The sequence below is a fragment of the Equus asinus genome, chromosome 20 (genome assembly GCF_041296235.1).
Source record: "Equus asinus isolate D_3611 breed Donkey chromosome 20, EquAss-T2T_v2, whole genome shotgun sequence".
Lineage (NCBI taxonomy): Eukaryota > Metazoa > Chordata > Mammalia > Perissodactyla > Equidae > Equus > Equus asinus.
In genome coordinates, this window is record NC_091809.1 from 74,944,305 (window position 1) to 74,959,755 (window position 15,451).

Consider the following 15,451-nt stretch of genomic DNA (forward strand, 5'->3'; position numbering starts at 1 on the left):
GTCAAAAAATATGAATGCTCAAAAAAAAAAAAAAAATATGAATGCTCACCCCAATTCCATAACTTTTTTGCTCAACTTGGTCAAGGTACTTAACCTCTCTAAGCCTCAGTTTCTTCATATTTATAGTGGGGATAGCAGCATTGCTTATCTCAGAGTAAATAATGTTTGTGAGAACATCTTGAGATACTATTATGGAACAATGATTTATTGCTTAAAAATTTATCTGTAATTGAGAGGTTGAAAATAAATTCCAAACTGTTTTCTAAAATTCAGATTTTGGATGGACAAACATTTTTTTAATTGAGTTAATGATAGGTTACAATCTTGTGAAATTTCAGTTGTACGTTAATGTTTGTCATTCGTGCTGTAGGTGCACCACTTCACCTTTGTGCCCACCCCCCACCCCTCCTTTCCCCTGGTATCCACTAAACTGTTCTTAGTCCACATTTTTAAATTCCTCATATGAGTGGAGTCATACACAGATTATCCTTCTCTAGCTGGCTTATTTCACTTAACATAATTCCCTCAAGGTCCATCCATGTTATTGCAAATGGAATGATTTTGTTCTGTTTTGCAGCTGAGTAGTATTCCATTGTATATATGTACCACATCTTCTTTATCCATTCGTCTGTTGATGGGCACTTAGGTTGCTTCCATGTCTTGGCTATTGTAAATAATGCTGCAATGAACATTGGGGTAGACTTTTGGGATTGCTGACTTCAAGCTCTTTGGATAAATACCCAGTAGTGGGATGGCTGGATCGTATGGTAGTTCTATTTTTAATTTTTTGAGGAATTTTAGATGGACAAACATACTAATTGTTGAAATGTTTTTCCCTGTGTCTACCCTCATATAAACATACATACAGAAATCATATAACTGCTTTATTTTTAAGTCTAAGTGGTTCCCTCAAGATCCTTAGAGCTTTTTTTTTTTTTTGCTCTAGTAACTGAATCCTTGGTCCAAAGGGTTGTTCTCGTAAGACTGCTTGAATATTTGGATAGTGGCAAGTTTATAGGAATCTGCATGTAAAATGAATTTGAATGTTGACTGGAAACCAGCATCAGTAATTGTATCCTATTTGATATTGGGAAAGCCGAAAGCTGTGGGCATTCTGCAAAGACTTTAGGCAGTAGTGGTTACATTTTAGAGTCTTTCTAAAGATCTCTCTAAAGAATATATGCCACATTGCCAAGGCAATTTGCCTTATGTTGAGTACTTTCTCTTTTTTAATCCTGTGTTTAAAGCAATCATACGTATTACAGAAGGAATAGTCATGTTCTATCAATTAGTAGTTTTAAGCAGTCTGAAGTTCTTTACCATGAACCCTTCATAAAGATGCCCTTCATTGACTCTAACAGATGCAATTCTTTTTATCTAGAATAATGTTCATACAGGCAGATTCTGCTGATGACAATACCAGCAATACTTAACGACAAAAAGGGAAAAATTTCCTTAAAGCTATGCTAGAAAAAAATGAGTTCTCATTAGTTTAAAGTGTATTTTGTCTTTTGGTTTTAAAATGCCCAAATTCCAAAACAGCAATTGGGTGAAATAGTCCTTGGTCAGGTTTGATTCATAGCTCAAACAAGAGGGAGGTTTCTTTCATTTCTTGTGATGACAAGGGATAAAATCTATACAAGTAAACTTCCTCTGAATCTTTATAAACCCCTTGATTTCAAAGAAAATGGACAAAACACCCTCAAGAGGCCTTTAAAACTAAATACATGCTCTGAAAATGGGAACTGCATTTTATCCATCTTCTTTTGTAAGCCTAGATATCTGGAAAAGTATTATAAAGATAATGAATATAATAAGAACATACTACCTCTGTTCCTACCAATTTTTAGTACGAAAGAATGCTATCATTTTATCACTTTATTTCAAATGGAAACATCTACATCTTAAGATTAATTTATATATATGTATGTATACATATAAATTAATATATATATATCCCCAAGGATAGCTTTTGCAAAATCTTTAGACATGAATGTCAGGTGAAGTTAATGAATGCCCATAGCACTCACTGTATTTTCTCTAGTTACAAGTATAAAAGCAAGTTGAAATAAACAACTGAGTGGTATTTAAATTTTTTCAGAAAGATATTTCTCAATAACTGCTATTCATACTTACAACTTTGCTACTAGCAGGTACTTTTTAGTTACCGTTCACTTACTTAAGCTTATTTATTTCTGCTCTGAAAATAGTTTTCCAGCCTTAATGTAATGCTCAGCATAGCACTGCTACTTTAACGAAGCTGATGATGTTGGAAAATTGATTACATAAATATACTGTTTAAAAATCTATCCTCTACCATTTTGATTTTATTTGGAGCCTGTAACTCCAACTGGGGATCTAGGTAGGAAGAGTGTCCATAGGCAGCAGATACTCACTTAAAGATGTGTAGGATTCTATGAGCCCTTGAAGCTGGTTTTAAGAACCCCTAGGATTTCTCCCAATCTGGAAAGTTTGGATCTGACAAAGTTAAATTTAACATATATTTATTGAATGTCTACTATGTGCTGGGTACTCTTGCTGGGTACTGTGTATACAAAGATGAATAAGACATGATTCCTGTTCTTGAGGAGCTTGAAGTCCAATGGAACAGGGAAATATAAATAGATAATTACAATATAGTACAATTATATTAAGTGCTATGAAGATGACAATAATAAAGATATAAATAATAACTGAGTATTTTTACGTCCGTGTTTATGAGAGGTATTGGTCTGCAGTTTTCTTTTCTTGCAATGTCTTTGTCTGGTTTTGGTATTAGGGTAACATTGGCCTCATAAAATGAGTTAGGAAGCATTCTCTCCACTTCTATCCTCTGGAAAAGATTGTACAGAATTGGTATAAGGTCTTCCTTAAGTGTTTAGTAGATTCAACAGTGAACATATTTGGGCCCGGTGCTTTCCGTTTGGAAAGGTTATTAGTTATTGATTCAACTTCTGTAATAGAAATATATGTATTCAGATTGTGTCCTTCTTCTTTTGTGAGTTTTGGCAGATTGTGCCTTCCAGGTAAATAGTCCATTTCATTTAGGTTATCCAATTTAGGGGCATATAATTGTTCATAATATTTCTTTATTATCCTTTTAATCTCTGTGGGATCTGTAGTGACATCCCCTTTCCTTTCTGATATTAGTAATTTGTATCACCTCTCTTTTTTTTCTCATTTAGCCTGACTAGGGGCTTATCAGTTTTATTAAACTTTTCAAAAAATTATCTTTTGGTTTTGTTGATTTTCTCTTTTAAATTTCGTTGATTTCTGCTCTATTTTTTCTTATTTCTTTCATTCTGCTTACTTTGTATTTAATTTGCTCTTCTTCTTTTATATTTCCTTGGGTAGAAGCTTAGATCATTGATTTAGATCTTTTTCTTTTTTTATATATGCATTCAGTGCCATAGATTTCCCTCTGAGCACTGCTTTCACTGAAGCCCACAAACTTTAAGCTGTATTTTCATTTTCATTTAGTTCAAGGTATTTAAACATTTTTTTGAGATTCTTTTTCTTTGCTCCATGTGTTATTTAGAAGCAAGTTGTTTAATGTCTAAGTATTTTGGGATTTTTCCAACTATCTTTCTGTTATTGATTTCTAGTTTAATTCCATTGTCGTCTGAGAGCAGATGTTGTATACTTTCCATTTTTTTAACTTGTTGAGGTGTGATTTATGGCCCATAATGTGATCTATCTTGGTAAATGTTCCAAGTGATCTTGAAAAGAATGCGTAATCTGCTATCGTTGGATGAAGTAGTCTATAGATGTTAATTGTATTCTCTTGAATAATGTTGCTGTTGAGTTCAACTATGTCCTTGTTTCTGCCTGCTGGATCTGTCAATTTCTGATAAACAGATGTCAAAGTCTCAAACTATGATAGTGGATTCATTTGTTGCTCCTTGAATGCTATCATTTTGGGCCTCATGTATTTTTGTGCTCTGTTGCTAGGCATGTACACGCTAAGGACTGCTGTGTCTTCTTGGGGTGCTGATTTCTTTGTGGTTAGGTAGTGCACCTCTTTGTCCTTAATAATTTTCCTTGCTCTGAAGTCTGCTCTGTCTGAAATTCATACAGCCACTCTGACTTTCTTCTGATTAGTGTTAGTGTGGTATATCTTTCTCCATCCCTTTATTTTTAATCTGTTTGTATCTTTATATTTAAAGTGGATTTTTTTGTAGACAGTAGATAGTTGGGTCTTATTTTTTGATCCACTCTGACAATCTCTGTTTCAACTGGTGTATTTATTTAGATGATTGACATTCAAAGTAATTATTTATATAGCTGAATTAATATCTATCATATTTTTTCCTGAGTTCTATTTGGTTTTCTTATTATTTGTTCCTATTTTTGTCTTTCAAAATTTTTTATGTCTTTTCTGGTTTTAATGAAGCATTTTATATGATTCCATTTTCTCTCATTTCTTAGCATATCAATTATACTCATCCTTTGGCTTTTTTTTCAGTGATTGTCCTAGAGTTTGCACTATACATTTACTAATTCAATCCACTTTCACATAACAGTATACTGCTTCATGGGTAGTGCAAGTACCTAATAATAAAAAAATTCCGAATTCCTCCTTCCCATCCCTAGTATCATTTCTGTCATTCTTTTCATTTATACATAAGCATGCATAAGCATATATATATACATAAAAATACTTAATGGATATTACTATTTTGAACAAACTATTCTGTTTTGATATTACTGTTTTGATCAGTTAAGAATAAAAAAACATGAAATTTTGGGCCAGGCCCAGCAGCACAGCAGTTAAGTTTGCACATTCTGCTTCGATGGCCCGGGGTTTGCCAGTTCGGATCCCGGGTGTGGACATGGCACCACTTGGCAAGCTAGGCTGTGGCAGCTGTCCCTCCCACATATAAAATAGAGGAAGATGGGCAGAGATGTTAGCTCAGGGCCAGTCTTCTTCAGCAAAAAAAAAGAGGAGGAGTGGCAGCAGATGTTAGCTCAGGACTAATCTTCCTCAAAAAAAAAAAAAAGAAAGTAAAAAAATGAAAGTTTTTAAAAATTCTACTTATACATTCTCTGATGTTCTTTCTTTCTTTATGTAGATACATTTTTCTGACCTATATCATTTTTTTCCTCACTGAAGAACTTCTTTTAACATTTCTTGCAATGCGGGTCTATTGGTAATATATTTTCCTAATTTTTCTTTTTTGTCTGAGAAAATCTTTATTTCTCCTTCACTTTTGAAGGATAATTCTCCACAGTACAGAATTCTGGCTTGGTGTTTTTTGTTTTTTTTTTTTTTCTCTCAACATTTAAAGTATTTCACTCCATTCTCTTCTTGTTTGCATTGTTTCTGGGGAAAAGTTGGAAGTAGTTCTTATCTTTGCTCTTCTGTAGTTAAGGTGCTCTTTTTCCTCTATCTTTTTTCAAAAATTTTTTGAAAATCTTTGATTTTCTGAATTTTATATATGATGTGCCTGGGTGTAGCTGCTTGTTGGCAATTAACCTGCTTGGTGTTCTCCAGGTTTCCTAGATCTGTGATTTGATATCTGACATTAATTTGGGAAAATTCTCAGTCATTATTGCTTTAAATACTACTTCTGTTCCTTTCCCTGTTTCTTCTTCTGGTATTCCCATTACATATATGTTACATCTTTGTGTATGTCCCACAGTTCTTGGATGTTCTTTTTTTTTCCCCTAGTATTTTTTCTCTTTGCTTTTCAGTTTTTGGAGTTTCTATGATCATATCCTCAAACTCAGAGATGCTTTCCTCACCCATGCCCAGTCTACTAATGAGCCCACTAAAGATACTCTTTGTTTCTGTTACAGTATTTTTGTTATCTCTGTCATTTCGTTTTAAGTCTTTCCTAGCATTTCCATCTCTCTACTTAGATTACTCATCTGTTCTTGCATGCCGTCTACTTTTTCCATTAAGCCTCCTAGGAGATTCATTTTTTTTTTTTAAACTGCTGGTCCAATAATTCCAACATTTCTGTCATATCTGACTCTGGTTTTGATACTTGTGCAGTTTCTTTAAACTGTGTGTTTTGCCTTTTATTATGCTTTGTAATTTTTTTGTCAAAAGGTGGCCCTGATACACTTGGTAAAAGTAACTGCAATAAATAGACTTTAGTAATGTAGTGGGAAGGTATCAGAGGAAAGGTAGTTGTTTATACTCTTATGATTTTGTTTCATTCTTTTAATGAGCTTGTGCCTCTGGATTGTGAATGTCACCACTGCTTCTTGGTTTTTTCCCCCCTTAAGTGGTACAGAATAGCTAAATGGTGCTGGAGTTGGTATTTCCCTTCCCCAGCTAGGTTAGACTTTGATAAAACCCTAGCAGATTAGGCTCTGGTACAATAGGCAAGCCTTGTTAAAAAGAACAGAAAGCTCTGGCATGTTTCAAATAATTTCTTTTCCCCTTCCCCTGCTGGAAGCATGAGGGATTTTTCTCCCATTTTCACTGTGAAAATGTAGTAGGTTTACTGTAGGTAAAACTCACAAAAATGTGGGTGTAACCCCAAAGATTGAATTCCCCTGAAGTTTTTAACTCTCAAACTTGTCCACACTGAGCATCCACAATTCATCAGTTGCAGTTTATGTTTTCCTACCCTGGCACTGGTTTCTGTGGAGATTTCTGCTGTGATAACTTGTGATTCTCTATATCCACCTGTCTGTCTCTCCAGTTTTGGGGACAGTGGTTTGCTCTGTGACCTCACTTTTCTGACAGATCTAAGAAGAGGTGATTTTTTCAGTTTCTTCAGCTCTTTACACATTATGAGGCAGAGTGGTGACTTCTGTGTTCCCTACATACTAGAACAGAAACTGGAACCGCTAGTGAATTTTTCATTTCAGTTATTATGTTTTTCAACTTCAGAATTTCCATGTGATTTTATTTTATAATTTCTACTTCTTTATTGATAGTCTCTATTTGACAAGTTATTGTTGTCATATTTTCCTTTAATTTTTTAAACATGATTCCTTTAGTTCTTTGCACATTTTTATAGCTGCTTTGAAGGTGTTGTCTGCTAATTCCAACATCTGGGATGTCTCAAAAACAGCTTCTATTTACTGCTTATTTTCCTGTCATATGGGTCATACTTTCCTTTGTTTGCACGTCTCATAATTTCTTTTTTGAAAGCAGATCATATGAGATAACATGTTATAGCAACTATTGATTCTGTTTTGCCCACATGCCCCTCACCCCAGATTGTTGTTTCTTTTTGCTTGTTTGTTTATATGTTTAGTCACATATCTGGGCTAGATCCATAGAATCTATCTTTCCTGCAGTGTGTAGCTGCTGAGGTCTCTTTTGAATTTTCTTTATTTTTTTCTTTTTGAGTCCTGGCTTCCTAGGGCTGTCTCTAGATCAGCAGAGCATAGTGGTGAGTCAATGATTGGTCAAAGGTTATATTTAAACACCTTCAGCCAGTAGGGTTTCTGTCCTTTGCCAATGGATTTGTGTATGGGTTGGTAAATGTATTCAGATTCAAGCAGTTTACAAATCTGCCTGAGATTTTATTTTCTAATAGGTGTTATCATGACTCCTCTGCATATGTGCAAGGCCTCACATTCAGGCAGGGGTGTATAGATTGCCAGGACCTTTTCCAGTCTTTATTGAGTGTATGAATGACCTTGCATATGCACTCAGTCTTCCAGTCTGGCAGGGATATGTCAGCGCTATCAAGGCCTGCCATGACTCTTGCCACAGATTTCCCTGTTAAATTTCTAGCTAATCTGGACAGCCGTAGCTTTCACCAAGCAGTGTTGCTACCTTAAGCTACCGCAGTGTTCTCTTTCACTGATATTTGCCAGCAAAATCACTGTTGTTTTCAACAATATCCCTGAGCACGAGGTTTTCCCACATACTGCTCCAAATGAAGTTGACCCCTCTGGCAGCAAAGAGGATGATTTTCATAGCTTTTTCGGTCCTGATATAATGATTGTACCCACAGAATTTGGGGGAGGGGAGGTGTAGGAATAGCGCCAGCCTAGAACACCACTGATTCCCACTGTTGTTAACTGAGGTTCTTGAATTAATGTTTTTCAACTTCCTATATGCCTTTTAGTCAATTTTCATAGAGCAGAAATGGTTATTTTGGCAATTCTGTCCAGTTTTAAAGTTGTTCTTTAGGGAGAGGATTTGCTGAGCTCCTTACACCATCATTCTGTAGTAATAAAACAAATAGTATAATAATAATAACACTTGCCATGTGCCAGGTTGCTGTTCCAAGTATTTTACAAATTCCCTTCATTTATACTAATTCACTAATTCATTCAATCTTCAAAACCCTATGAGATTATGAACCTGTTTTACAAGTGAGGAAACTGAGGCAGATAGCTCACCACTAGTTACTGGCAGAGTCAAACACAGGCATTTTGGCTCTAGAGTATGTACTCTTGAGCACTGTGCTTTACTTCATTCTTAATTTAAAACTCCCCAAAACCTTACTGAAGTAAGTATAAATGGTATCTTATTTCACTGAAGAGGAACTGAGATTATGTAACTTCTCTACAGTCACAAACCTATTAAGTGGCCAATTTAGGGTTAGCGTAAATGTCTGACTGACTCTAAAGCCTGAAGTTGATAGACAACACATACAATCAGGGCCAAAGATTTATATAGTCACTCTGTAAACACAGAGAAACAGCATTAGCACAACCTGGCCTATGTAAATGTATGTGCATGCACCAGTGTATGTGTGTCGGAGTATGCGTGGGAAGGCGAGGGAAGAAAAGGCGGGGTTTGTGGTGCCATTAGATAGCTGGAAGGGGAGAAGAGTCATGGAAGGATTTTTGGAAGGATAAATAGAAATTACACAGGGTAAATGTGGCAAGCAAGGACATCCTAGGTGGAAGGTCATTAAGAAAAGAGATAGTACAGTAAAAGTTATGATTTTAATTTCCTTCCATCTCTTCTCCCTGCCCTACCAACTGCCTTTGATCCGTGGTGCTTTCCACCCAAGATCTGCTGTCTGATTAACTAATATGTGTTTACTGTGCTTAAGGTATTCATGGAATTTCTTTAATTTAATGTAATTCAGGATTTATGCTGGTACCCTTTTGAGTCTTCCTGTTCCAAGAGGATATTTAAGAAAACAAAAACAGCAGCAGTGTGACCATCATGCACTGTTTGGAGCTTGTACTATCACCTTTCCAGTTGGCACTGTGGCAGAACACTTAAAAGCCCTGAAGGCTGGGCAGACAAGTATTCTGAGAGAGAGAGATTTGGTGCATCCAAATCACAGCCCAGAGCTCCCTGCTATGACTAGCTGTTGTCACGGCCACAGCTTCAGTATGCATGACCCCTTCTAAACTCCCAGGATTCAGTCTGAGAAGAACTGATACAGATGTAGCAATGTGGGCTTTTAAATTTTTCTTTGAAAAATATATTGTTTATACCTTTTTTTTGGTCACTGTAAGTTTCTATTTGATCTATGTTAATTGAATCTAAAAGTAGAAAATAGGGTAACTCAAGTTCTCTGTAGGAATATTAAGCACAAGTTAACATATATGAAAGATGATTTTTATACAATTTCCTGTAAACAATAGCCATTAATCTCCCCACCTACCATCTCTCCACCGTCACCACACACACATGCACACACTGGTTTCTCTTTGGAAAGGTGAATCGGCAGAATTTAAAGACCTAGGAAAAACTTAAAAATAATTATGGTTGATATCTTTGAGGGTTCACTAGGTGGTAAACACTAGACCTTTAGAAAATTATATCATTCGATCCTTGTACAGTGAATGCAATGATATGAGTACAATTACTATATCTTTTGTAAATAAGAACACCAAGGCTCAGAGAGGTTAGGTAACTCACCCAAAGTTCTATAACTAGAGAAGGGGAGAATCATGCTGTGAACCCAAGCAATCTGACTCCAGAATCCCAGCTCCTAACCACCATGCTAAGTTGTTTTATACCATCAGGTTGAACCATGTGGAATTGCAATTTTGTAAGTCAAAAACAGTTAAATAAACATCAGTAATTTCATGATTCAGATGATCTCTCACTTTTAGAGGACAACCTACGTGTGCAGCATAATGTAGTGGAAAAGATTCAGAGTCTAAAAGATCTAGATTCACATCAAAATACCAACATTTACCACCGACCAATTTTGAGCAAGTTCTTTACTGTCTCTGAGCTGTTTACTCATCTATAAAATTGAGATAATAGTAATATCTACCCACATAAAATTGTTAAGATGAACAATTGCAATAATGTATGTGAAAATAGAATGTAAATAATACTGTTGTTAATATTATCTGAAAAAAGTTATACATAAACAGCTTGAACCTTACAATTTCCATGTTTTATCAACTGGTGAGGTGAGGGTCGGGGGAGAGAAACAGCATTAATAATCAGCTCCCTGTCAGGATCCTAAGGTACTTTGAGAAAGGTGAAATCAAATAAAGCAGCAGAATGCTTCCCCTTAGCGTCTGATCCAGAAAAATTGATCTGACCTTTTTTTGTAACAAGCAGCCCAAATTGTTTTTCCAGAGTCACAGAACTTAGAAAACTTCTTCATGTGGTCTTGATGAAATAGCCGATGAATTAGCAAGGCAATATAGCTCTACAGCTCTTTTCCAAGGTTGTAAAGATAGAGATGTTCTTTTAAAATCAGATGAAAAGAGATCATATGAGCTAGCAAAGAAGGTAGAGACAGTGACTTGATAAATATTTGTTGATTGATGGTTTGATCTTGAAGACTGCTGAAAGGGTGACCTATAGTCAGATGAAAAGGGAGACAGCTGATTGTTAGCAAGGTTTGAAGTAAAACGATTAGAGAGAAATTAAGGCAGTTCACTCCTTGGAAACTGACAACAGTGAGTAGAACTTTTGAAGACAAAGGGATTTTAAAGATTTGTAGAAAATGAGAACCTCTTAACATAAGGTTCAATTGATTTACTTCTTCAATAACTATTTTTGAAATGACTTCTAGGGCAAGTCCTTAATGATAGATGCCTCAAGAGAAAAAATAAAAATAAAGATATAGCCTTATCTGAGAAGGAGGACAGTATATCAGGAAAGCTAAAGCACAATATAAGGAATTGGACCATGAGGAAGACTACAGGTACAGTAAGAAAGCGACTGTGTTCTGTTTGACCAGCGAGAAAGATTAGTGTTTTGCCACTTAGACTTCCCTTGATTCAAATACTAGCTGCTTCCATTCCTTCCTCCCCACTTACACGCACCCATTCTTTAATTTTGTTCAACAAATTTATATTGAGCATAGACTTGCCATCACTAAGTGATGAGAATTATGAACAAGATAGTCCTAGTTTCATGTTGCTTATGGCTGTGTAACCTTGGAGAAATTTTTAGCTTAGAAACTTGATTTCCTCAATAGTAAAATTAGCATTAAAATGTCTAGCTCTCAGGATTGTTGTCATTATTAGTTCAATTTATGATACTGCCTTGCGTGTGGTAGATACTTAACAAGAAATGGTATTAGTAGTAGTAACAGTAATAGTAGTAATCATTATTGTTATTAGCATTTTAGAGAAGATTATAGAGAACAGAGTAATGATTTTTCAGGGCATTGATAAGAAAAATCTTTTTAACTTTATGGAAGAGACAGCCTTTGGCTGACAGGAATGGGAGCTCCTCATGTCTCCCAATAGAACCTAGCTCCATGAGGAAGAGAGCTTTGTTTTGTTTATTATTGTATTCCTAGGACCTAACATAGTGCCTGGGAAATTCTAAGCATTCAAAAGTATTTTTCTAAATTAATTAGGATTTTAAAAGCATAGATTAAATAAAGACATTTGGGGTAGAGTGTATGCCATTAATAAAGATGTCAAAGAGAGGAGGTGCTTCATATAAGTTCAGCACAATTGCTTGACTAGAAAATACTTTAGAAGATAAGAAGTAGGGTCTGTAGCTAGAAAGGTAGGTTGAGGACAGCTGGTGGATGATCTGGAATGTTCTTTAAGGATAAAGAAAAATTAGTTAAAGCTACTTGAGCAGCAAAATTATATAACGAAAACATTGCTTTTTTAGGGAGATAAATCTCAAAGGATATGAAGACTAGACTGATGTTGAAAAATGATAGAGGCAGAAATATTTTTAGGAAATTATATCAATGATCTTAAGAAAGTGATAATTAGGACTTGAAATAGGATGTTGAGTATTGATAACAAATGTAAAGAGTATATATGAAAAAGGGGATTTCCTTAACAGATATATAGAGTATCCTGAAGGAAATGATGGTTATAATTAGGTAAGTTGATTACTTCTGTTATAGACTTGTTGAGACTGAGGTGATACTAGGGCATTTAGAAAACAGTTGAGCGTGATGAAATCTCAGGTAAAGATTGTATAATAATAAAGGACAGACCTTGGTGAATGCTCATATCTGGCAAGAGGAAAAAATGATCATAAATGCAGCAGAGAGAGCAGTAAAGGGGAGACCAGCAAGGATATCAACCAGGTGACAGAGGAAAGGGGAGTTTTAAAGGGTGCTCACTCCAGAGGGTTAAATACTGCATGAAAGCCGGGAGAATGAAGGCTAGGAAAACATTATTGTATTCAAATGTGGAAAAGTCTTTGCTGATCCTGAAGAGCTCAGCTTTTGGGTGGTGGTGGAATACAAACCAGGTTGCAGGGGTTTGAAGAGGGAAGCTCAGAATGAATGACTGACATTCTGCCTCATACTATGGTTGTATTATACCCAAGTAAAAGAGAAAATATTCTGGGCTGACTGCTTACATCATCATATTTGTGAAGTCTCATTTTATGGTTCAGAACTAATTTAGTTTTTGTTTCTCCAAACCTTTTGCCCATGTACTTTAAGCTCTTAATTCTCTTGGACGCTTTGCTTGCAACTGACCAAGTGGTTCATATATGGGGGTGGTGAGGTGTGTGGGGGTGGGGGAGCTTGATGAGACAAAAACCTGGTGCATCCTGATGTTTTCACAGCCGTTGATTGATGGTGTTCTTCACACCATTTACTGCTCTCAGAAGTATGTTCAAACTTATGGAATATTTAAACCCAAAGAGGAAAACCTCCTGCCTCGGGCTAGAGCTGAGTGAAAACATTAGAACCACCTGTTATTACACCATCCAGCATATGGTGCAAAGCAAGGGAGGAAAGCTGGGAAGAAATGTGCCGTTTCCAAATCAGAGGCAAATCCAATTCTGAATTTATTAAGTGACTATATTTTTCCCTCATTATAGAATCCTCTAATCAAGAAAACTTTGTATATCTAAGTTGATTTTCTTTTTATACATGTAAGAACCCTAAGCTGTTTTCTTTGATTTCTCCTGACAGAAATACCAGGGAAAATTTTATCATAACTTTACAGATAAAAAGCTACTTAATTTAAAAGAAAAAAAACCTGTGGTTTCTAATTAAGTTAAAAAATATATAGTAATTATTGTCTATGATCACTTTCCTAGGTCCAAAGTTCTAACTTCTTAATAACCAGGGCAGAGAAAATAACAAAATCAAAAGAAAATTGTTTAAGAATGGAACAAATTGTAGGATACTGATTGATTTGTTCTCATTTGGTTGAAGCTTGTGATTTAGCAGGTCACTGAGCTCAGAAGATTTTTTTTAATTAAGATTCAAAGTTTAACTTGAAATCAGGGTTTCCTGTTACAGCACATTCAGGTGAGTAATAAAAATGGTGCTCTTACCAAAATTAGAATCTTAACTAAGAATATCAATAATTATTTTTATAGTTTGAGTGTTTATTGAAAGTAAGAAATACTATGATTAGCTTCTTGTAAAACTGCATGTTTTTAAACCAATCTCATTATAGCTAAATAGTATTCATAAAATAACCAGAATCATACATTAGATCAAAACAGGTGCTCTACAAAGCTTAAACAGATCTTTTTCTTACTACTAAGTGTTTAAGTGAACAGTATTTGACATTTAGACAAATGTGTATAATATGTAACAAAGATGAATTCTAACAGCTTGCAAGTGACAGAACTGATATTGGAATCCAGGCCATTTGTATTCTAGAATCGAAGCTTTTAATTTTTATGTGATAATGCCTCTTAACATGAAGAGAGGGCACAATTTCAGGCAGTGAAGATAATCCAGGAGAAGGGACATTGGTTCAAGAAAGTGATGGACAGCTTAGTTGTGTGCTGCAGACCTCCAGGCTTTGTCTAATGATGCCCTCCTCCTGATTAGAGCTTCCATGCTGGTAGATTGACTTCCGCTTTTTCAGTACTTGATTGTTTTTCATCCATTCAGCAGACACATTTAAAGTTAAATGTGATAAAAAGATGGAGATAATGAACATCAGCCTTCTCCAGTTGCTCTTTCTTTTGAATTACTGTGGAGCAAAACTCCATTACCTTTTTGTTGTTTTTCTTTTTCAAAGAGATAAACTATGTTTTATTTACCCTAGAAGCCTTGAGATCTTTGAAGAGTAGAAATGGGGAACATGGTGATGGTGACGTCTTTCAGTGGAGCCAAGGAAAGCAAGTGATACTGCCATTTAGTTCCCTCTCTAATGGAGAACCTTACAAATTAAGGGGAAGGGACGTGGCAGACATACATGGTGGTTAGAAAGCTACCAGCTGGTAGAATTATGGGTTGTCAATTGGGATCTTTGGAATAGAGAGTAGTAGAAGAATCTATAATAAGATCTGGGCAAGTGTACCTTGACCAAAGTGAGAGGCAAAGTAAATATGATTTAAACAGTAGGTGAGGAAAAAAGCTCTGATGCTAGAAGGTCAGAGCAGGGAGGGACCTCAGAGATCGTTTGTCTGCATGAGAAAATTGAAGCACCATGACTTGCCCAAGTTTACCAGCGTGTTAAACCACAGAATCAAGACTACAGTACAGATCTGGCTCTGCTCTCTCCAGCAGAGCACTCTGAAGAAGTGGTTTATGCTGCTCCCTCTGTCTTGGTAGGTCCTTCTCTTTCCTACCCATTCTGATGAACACCTGCCCATGAACACATTCAGTCCACTCTACCTCCTCTATGTAGCCTTTTCTGACTCCCTCCCAGTGCACTCACCTGTTCCCTCCTCTGTGTCAGCTTTGCAGCTGCTACAATCTACAGGCATCTGCCATAGCACCCATAACATTTTGCGTGTTTTTGTTCATTTGCCTCCCTCTACTACACTGAGTTCTTTGAGGGCAGGAACCATATTTCATTCGTCTTGGTATCACCAGGGCTTATTGTCATACCTAACTTGTGGTGGGTGCTCAATAAATGTTAATGTTTTAATTCATCTCTTCGGTATTTAAGTTAGAAATTATTGATACATGTATATAAAAAGTTTCCTGAGATAGAGAGATTAATTCAAGCCATATGTCATAGGAACAGACAGCAGTTGTTAGGCGTTACTTGAAGATGGAGAAGAGTTCAATGACAATTCAGTTTTTGGAGTTCTCCAATGACTGGGTTCTGAAGATTTTTCTGGAGACTTATGAACAAGGCATGGCTCCAGAAGCTACAGTGGTACAAAAATGAGTAAGATACTATCTGTACCATCATTAAGGTA

General features: G+C 35.9%; 1 protein-coding gene across 29 annotated transcripts in view; it reads left to right on the forward strand.

The window, feature by feature from the left end:
* Positions 1-15,451, forward strand: part of DLG2 (discs large MAGUK scaffold protein 2) — a 1,809,506-nt gene that overhangs the window by 1,192,430 nt on the left and 601,625 nt on the right. The gene's annotated exons all lie outside the window — the stretch shown is intronic.